Here is a 7,773-nt window from a genome sequence, read left to right as displayed (position 1 = left end):
GGTGTTTGAAACATAGAGCTCCAACATGATTTAAGGTCCCTGAGCTCCGGCCATGCGTCAAATACACAATATGGAAAGTCAAGCAGGATGACAACAAGAGGGCGCTTTCCTGTGTTGGCACTGAAAAAAAAGACCTAAGAGAAGAGCGTCTTCTCTGTAGCTTTCTTCCTCCCGCGCCCGCCGCCGCCGGGCCCGCGTGAGCTTGGAAGCTGCGCCCAGCGGGAAAAGGCAGAGGAGGGGGGCGCAACATCTTATTATCTTCGGCGAGAACTTCCGGATCGAAGAAGCATTCGGAACGGGCTCCGCGTTCATAAATAGCAGATGGGATCCTATCCCTATATCGAAACACTCATTCCTATCATATTTATAGAAAGATCTTCGTAAATACCGGACTTTTTCCTTTTTGTAAGAAATTCCTCATATCCAAGCAGCTATATCACAGCCCACGCCACGATCACGACTAGTTTGGGGGGCGTTTCGCCTTTTGAACAAACAAATGAGTAGTGAAGGGGCTTCATAGCGACTTTCCGTTCTAAAGGAAAGCGAAGAACCCACTAGTTAGTCAAATAAGAGCCCTACTTCCCTCTTTCGACCGTCATCACTTAAATTTAAGTGCAAACCCATTTCTGTAGTCACCGGGCTGAGCGCACCTTTGGTTGGTACTTCAGTAAGGGCGGATGTTTTGATAGCGGCTTCTTTCTTTATCGTTGGTAAGGGCGACAGAAAGGCTACTTCATCTATAAAACAGCCGAAACATTGAAGGTTCGCCTTTGGAAGCGTTTTTTTTTCGCCGGTAACCAAAGCGTCCACTCCTTCCGTTTGAATGATGTAGTGCCTGACTGAATACAATCCTAAAACCCGGAAACGAAACGAATTCGTTGTCCCTTTCGTCAAGTAGGTAAAGTAGGACATAACGAACCACTTTTTGCTGTGCCTTATACTTATTGGACAAAGCAAAGAAGGAGGGGGAATGGGAGAAATGAAAGGGACAATGGCGTCTGGCTTGGCGCGAAGGCTGCTGTTTCGGGGGGGAGAGTTACATACTAAAGGTCCTCGGACTTCCAGGCTGTTTTTCCTTTTTGGCAGCTGTTCACCGTTTGATCTCGCCAATACAGCCACCATAGTTTTCGTTACCGAGATAAGCGTTTTTTTTCTTGTGTCCCGAGGATTGTTTGGGTAAAGGCATTCTCCCATGCTGCAAACAGTCCAATCGGGAACGTGTCACGTTTTCGCCCAATTCTTTTCTTGGAGAGTGGGTGCAGCGGGGGTGGCGAAGGATACAGAATAGGCAGAAGGGTGGGGGAAAAAGGGCGACGGACAGGTTGCCGGGGGATGCTGAGGGTTTCGTAGAGAAAGAATGTGCTAAAGCGTGGGGAAGTGTTTTTAGTGCACGTTGAGCATGGGGGTGAACAGTGTGTGGAGCAAAACTGGAAGGAATGGAATAACTTCTAAGGTGGTAGCGGTGGCGGGGGGGGAACCGGCCCAGACGAGGAGAGACGGGCTGCAGTATAAACATATATACTTGGATTTAAGAGCAACGACGGGTGACAAACAGGTGAAGCGAGTGGCTGCATGATCGGGGGAAGGATCGGGGGGGAAACAGCTTGGGTGGGAGAGGGGCCAGGAGAAAAAAAAGGGAAGAACGAAAAAAGGAAGAGGGGGGGAGGAAAGGAGGAGAGAACGAGGATAGAGAGGAAAGGAAGAAAAAAAGAGAGGCACAGGGGGAGGAGAAGGAAGAAAGGGAGGGGGGCGGGGAGACGGGAAGGTGGACGGCGGACAGGAATGATTAACTGGAGATGCCTACCGGCCAGCAGGCGGCGGCGTGCGTATCATTGTGTAGAACCAACACTACGAGCGAGTGGTGCTCTCTAGGCGATGGGCAGTCTCTTGTGACAACACGTACCGACAAATTGGCGGCGCTTACGAGTCGCTACGTGTATGGCTCTGTCTACTGACGGCCGTCGCATCTAAGCGCGGCACCCTCGCGCGGTTATGGAAGATTCCGCTCCACGAGGTAAGTGATGCATCGTTTAGCGTCATACCCCACCACCCTGCCCTCTAAGCGCGGCCCACCGCGCGCTGTAGGTGAGCGAGATGCGCGGCCTGCTAGATCCTGAGCGAGCGAGCTCGCCACCGAAAAGGCCAATCTGCCACCTATCGCACTATAGAATAGGGCCAATCCTATACGTACGAGCCTAGCCTGACTGTCCTAATCACGCCCCCAAAAGGAACTGCAGTGATCTGAATAGGGATCCTAACAGCGATAGATATAATCCCATCGTTTGTACCGGCGGTTCGTCGAGCGCAGCTTCCCTTAAACTAACTACTTTATGGGAATCCCTCGCCGATCGATCTTAGCACTATGCTTCACACAGGTTTTTTTATAGAGAGAGAGAGTAAGACGCCTTTCTGGGGCTTTAAAGCAGGGCCACAGATATTGCAAAACTTTCGGAGACGGGATGGAAAGACTTTCGTGAGAAGAGATGGTAGGCTTGATACGGATACAGCTGCTTATCACCCACCTTCTAATCGATTTGGATTGGAAGGAGGGTGAGGAACGAACACAGTGGTTTGACTGCTGGGATCCCAATCGGCCTGCATCAGCGGAAAATGGAACTCTCGAATCACGGGTGACTCGCTTTATCGGGATGGGAGGAATTGCTTAATCGGCATTCCTTCCCTAAATAAATCCACTAGTAGGTAGCGGTAGGAGAGATCTATTATGGTGGGATGGACCGTTATCTAATTCCGGCCGGCATTTCTGTCAATCGGCGTAAGCACTCCGCTCGTTCGTAAGCCCCTTTAGAGAGAGGAGAGAGGGGCGAGGGCGGCTTTGATGGATGAGAGCTAAGGGCCGAAGGCGGCTTCGCTTAGTATATAAGCTGATAAGACCTGCGGCAGATACAGTAGAGCGCATGCAAAAAGTAGCTTATCTTATAAAGTAGACAGCAAAAAGGAAATTGCCTGCCATGAGACAGACAAGCCGCTCCTTCACTATTGCAGAGCGGCTTCGCTCAATAAATGCTACAATATTTTTTTAGTAGAATAATGTGGTTTTTTCTAGTGGATTGGAGCGGCTTCGCTATCCCATGCAAGTGAAGGGACAGTCCTCCTATCGCGAACCTATCCACTTATCTACCGCATCGAGGCGAACATCTCGGCTTGGTTGGAAAGCTTTTATATAGCAATAAACCGGAAGGCTCAGGTCTTTCCGGGGCCAGGCAAGGGGTTCGGAGTTGGGTCGAAGGAGGCCAACTAAAACGGAGTTTAGGTAAAAAAAAAGAAAGAGCTTGGGATAAAAACAAACCTCACCCTAGGAGTCGGAGTCACCTGTGAAAGGAACGGAGTTGGGCCCTACGCCTAAATAGGATCGGCTTGGGTTCGTATGAATGGAAACGGCATAGAAAAGAAACCATTGTATGCTACCACGCTACGATTTTTATTCCGAAATATTTTATCGCTACTATCGGGGCGGGGGCCCGTCTTTCGAGTCGTTCTTACGGCCGTGGTAGCTGCCGAGCCTCCATATCGACTGGGAGTTGCTCTCTCGTCTTTTTTTCCTCCGCCTTCCTCTCGTAATTGACCCTATCTTTTCTGCTACGCCCTATCCATCCGTCAGATTTACATCCAATCCAGCCGGGTGAGCGATAGCGGCTCCTGTTTACTAATAGATCTGCCGCCACTAGTATAACAAAAAAAGCACATAAGGATCCGGAATCTTTCAATTGACTGATCAGGATCATAGAAAGCCCGGTATTACCAGAAAGGATAGTCGTGATGTCCCTTTATGGCCGGCCTAATCAGTATGGAGCCGAAGGCTCGGGTTTCCAGCAGGCCCCTTCTCTTGCTTTCCCTTTAAGTGACAAGGGGGGTGGGCCGCTCCAAGCCGAAAGCGATAGCGAATCCCGAACTTGCCCACGCTCATCCAAACCGACCTCAAAAAGCGATCGGAAAGCGAAGCCCTTCCTTCCAATCCAAGCCGGCAAAGCCGCCCCTATATCTAACCACCGCTCACCCCGATCACATATTGGCGCGTTCATGATGCATCATGATCAAAAGGCCGTAAAGAAGACAAGACCTATGCATCAGTGTACTGTCATGATCACATATTTTCTCTATTTTATTGACGACTTGAGGGCGAAGCCGCCTATTTATTATTATTTATTATTATTAGGGCAAAGGGCGCTCCCTCCTCCTAACTCCTTCCACTTCTCCCAGGGACAGGGACTACGGCTTGACCTTCGGGGAAGAAGTCCGCGGGACCCCTCTCCTTCTAGGGCGCCTAGATATTGAAAGGTTATCCCTTTGCAACGCTGGAAGCTAAGCAAAGTCACGAAGCTGCTGCTGACTACGCTCGAGCAGAGCTCAGGCCCGGGGGTGGTGGCTGAACTCGCCGCAGAGTTCAGGAGCGAGAAAGACTATCTTGATGAATGCAATAAGAGCCGGCTGCTCTCGCCGCAGCAGAGTGCTTTGCCCATGCTGCTATCCGCCGCCGAAGCGCGTCTAAAGGAAAAAAGGCCAAAGAGTGATCTTTGAACGCTACTACGCATCCTTACTCATAGTATAGTAAGGTAGGTTTGGGTATAGCAGGACTTGAACCTGCGACCATTAGGTTAAAAGCCCAATGCTCTACCAACTGAGCTATACACCCCCAAAAATATGTAGTAGTAAATAAGGATTGGTGCGGAAAAGAGGGCGGCCCCTTCGCTTAGATAGCAAAGCCGCCTTCAGCCCCTCTTCTTCTCATCATATGAAAGGGGCGCGGCTCTGTATGAGGCTCGTACTGCAGAGCAAGCGAAGAAACGTAAGGGTGCGCGTTAGCACTCCTGCAAAAAACGGGCTAGCTAGCGCTAACCTTATTGAAAACTCAAGGAAAGCCTTGATCGATATGAGAAAGATGCGCTCAAGCATGCGAAGAAAGCCGGCCTTACTCAACACCTTTATTAGTAAGGTTGCTTGTTTCCACTCATTGAAGATTCTATCTACAAAAGAAGGTCAACGGGGGATACTAAAAGCAAATGGCTCTCACTGACACCATCTACGAGAAGGTGAGGTCGTCTTTCTTTCCAGCCGCCATACGGTTCGCCTTAAAGACGGAGAAGGTGAGGAGCAGTTATCTATGTAATTACGGTCTTTGTTGGCCGTTGTTCCGGTCGAGCACTCTTTTTCTTTGCCCAATTCCGTCTTACCAAACAAGACTTACTTCTTACCAACCGCGAAGGGTTGTGAGGCTGGACCAGGTATGAAGAATGAATCTATATCTGTTGCACGGAAGTTGCTGGCCGGCGGCCGCTCAACTGTTCGAGCGCGGTGGTATTGGTTCCGATTCGACAAAGGTATAATGCCTGGTCGGGGGTCCAGTACAGTAGGTAGCAGGCGTGTTCGTTTTGTTTTGGCTTCCGAGCGAGAAATAGGCAATGCACCATGCTTGCTGCTACGTACGTTGACCTTTACTTGACAGATCATCCAATTTCACTCACACTCAAAGGAGGGCAATCCAACTTCCATTGAAGCAGCTTCCCCGGAACTAGCTGCCATTGAATCGGTTGGTGCCATTGATTCTCTTGGAGGCAGGGCAATAGATTAAGATTTGGCGGTAAGCGAAGGAACTTTAGGGCTTAGGGTAGCGAGTGAGCCTTATCATAAAGCATAAAGGGTAGGCAACTTCAATAGGTCTAGGGGAGGAAGAAGGAGTTGTTCATAGCTAAGAATCGCTAAGGCCAATCATTCCCTAGTCTATCCTATATATCTTTCTATTCTAGCTGGGATATTCTCTCTATTCAAGCGGATAGAGAACGGCGGTTACTTGTGCAGCTCCCACTAGGCTCAAGAGATGAGGCTAAGCGAGATGTAAAACCTATCGCTAGCGATATACGTAACGAGGCATTAGAGCAAAGGCTTTGTCGCCAAATGGCGTATATAATACGATAGTGCGGTATTGTTGTTATGGAAAGTCGCTCTATTTCCTTGGATCTCTTAATCCAGTATGTTTACCCTCACTGACAGTATGAAAGAAGGTAGCTCACCACCAAGTCTAGGTACCCCATCATATGTCACAGTAGGGGATCAATGCTCATTTACATAAAAATGAGCTAGACCTGCAGTGAAGTCTTGGGAGCTAATAAGCCAGGTAAGAGAGGACACCTTAGTATAGGAAAACAAGAAGCATAAGACACGAGTTCCGGTATTAGTACCTCCCATTCTCTGATGACTCTCAAAGGAACAAAGAGGTAAGCCCTATAAAGAGGGAAAAGCCCTATTAGTTAACTGCCGCCGGTGCTACTTCCTTACTTAGTCAATACCCTGATCTATTCATTCAAGAAAAGAAGATAGTGATTTGGCTAACCTCAGGTACCTTCCCCCAATCGAACTATCGTGCGTGACACATACCTGCCGATTCCATATAAGCGTATTTCACTCATTGCTATTAGTGGAAGAATGCCCTCAAAGTCCCTCAAATGCGGCTGCCTTGAACGAATCCCATTCGTAGTTCTGAATAAACCTCCTAAGTCAATCCGGACGGGATAAATTCCAAAGGATCATGCCGAGTTCCTGAAAGATTCTTCAGTCTACCCAGGCTTCTTTTTATCTGCTTTTTTCTTTCCCTATCTTCCAATAGAGAATAGAACGTTTCCGCTACCCTTTTGTTTTGACAAAGCTGTATGCCCTAATAGCATTAACATTCGATAGTTGACCCTCGACCTAAAGAAGTTCAGATTGACTGCGAAGTAATGCACTACTAGAAAGATTGAATAATGTTGACCTTTCGCTTCGCTCGAGTCACTACGTACCTTAGACCGTAATGTGAGATCAAATCTATCATGTCGCTTGCTATTGATCGAACCTATCTTTCTTTTGTTTGCCCATTCGCTCCCCTATATCAAGTTTTTCCATCCTATCCTTGAGTTTGAGTAAAGGTGCCTCACGCTTAGTGTGGATGCTTCTCCATAACCAGAGAACTTTCTCCGGATCATATCCAGTAGCAAGCATCCCTTCCTTAGATTAGATTCGAGAGTAGGCATGCCCAGACCCAGCCCAGCTTTGCATCATTACTCGCGGTTGGTTAGGAGCAGCGTCAGGGGAAGGAACGGGGGCATGGGTCTCTCGGGAGCAAAGGCTTCGGTTGGGATAGAAGCATAGGTACCCAGAGCGGAAGATCCACCGGCGGATCCTACAGCAGAGGCAGAGGTAGCTGGAGAAGCTGCAATGGTAGTTTATTATGTTGAGTAAGTTGAACCAGCCGAAGAAAAATAAGAAGGTAGCAGCTACTTCTTCTGCTTCTTCGGTTGTTGCCGCCTAATTAGCTACGATCAATGAAAATCTCGTAAGAAAGCTGTGCCACGAACAGCGCTTTGCCCCTTCTATATAAGCTGCACTGCGCTGAATGAGAAAGATCTCCTGCCCCCATCTATTTGTTGTGGGGTTCTTTACTTGGTTTAAAACCGTTCATTTTCCTACAAGCAAGTCTTTCTTTCAATTGTGCAATTAGTTGTCTCTAGGCAGCCACCATCAGGCGCCTTTACGCAAGATGAACTCTCTTCCTAAAAGTACACCGCACATATTGTTACTCTTTAGCCATCTATGAATCCTTTTCAGAGTCCTCCGGTCGAGTTGGAAAACAACCCTTGAGACCTCGTCGCGGCGTTAGCAGCCATTGACATTGACGATGTGATGTATTGAAGACTAAGCGAGCCAGCCTAGAACGGAACAAAAGAAATTTCAATGAAATGAAGTACACGCAACTACGCCTGTGAACTCGGAGAGCCTTTCAGC

The 7,773-nt window shown here is 48.5% G+C and overlaps 1 non-coding gene across 1 annotated transcript; it reads right to left on the bottom strand.

Moving 5' to 3' along the window:
• Window positions 1–4,578: 4,578 nt before the first annotated feature.
• On the bottom strand, window positions 4,579–4,651 carry TRNAK-UUU (transfer RNA lysine (anticodon UUU)). Its single transcript has one exon. It is a non-coding gene; the product is annotated as a tRNA-Lys (tRNA).
• Window positions 4,652–7,773: the final 3,122 nt, after the last annotated feature.

The sequence above is a fragment of the Daucus carota genome, chromosome 1 (assembly GCF_001625215.2).
Source record: "Daucus carota subsp. sativus chromosome 1, DH1 v3.0, whole genome shotgun sequence".
NCBI classification, from domain to species: domain Eukaryota; kingdom Viridiplantae; phylum Streptophyta; class Magnoliopsida; order Apiales; family Apiaceae; genus Daucus; species Daucus carota.
The sequence above is the reverse complement of the archived record's forward strand: the minus strand, read 5'-3'. Positions and strand labels throughout refer to the sequence as shown.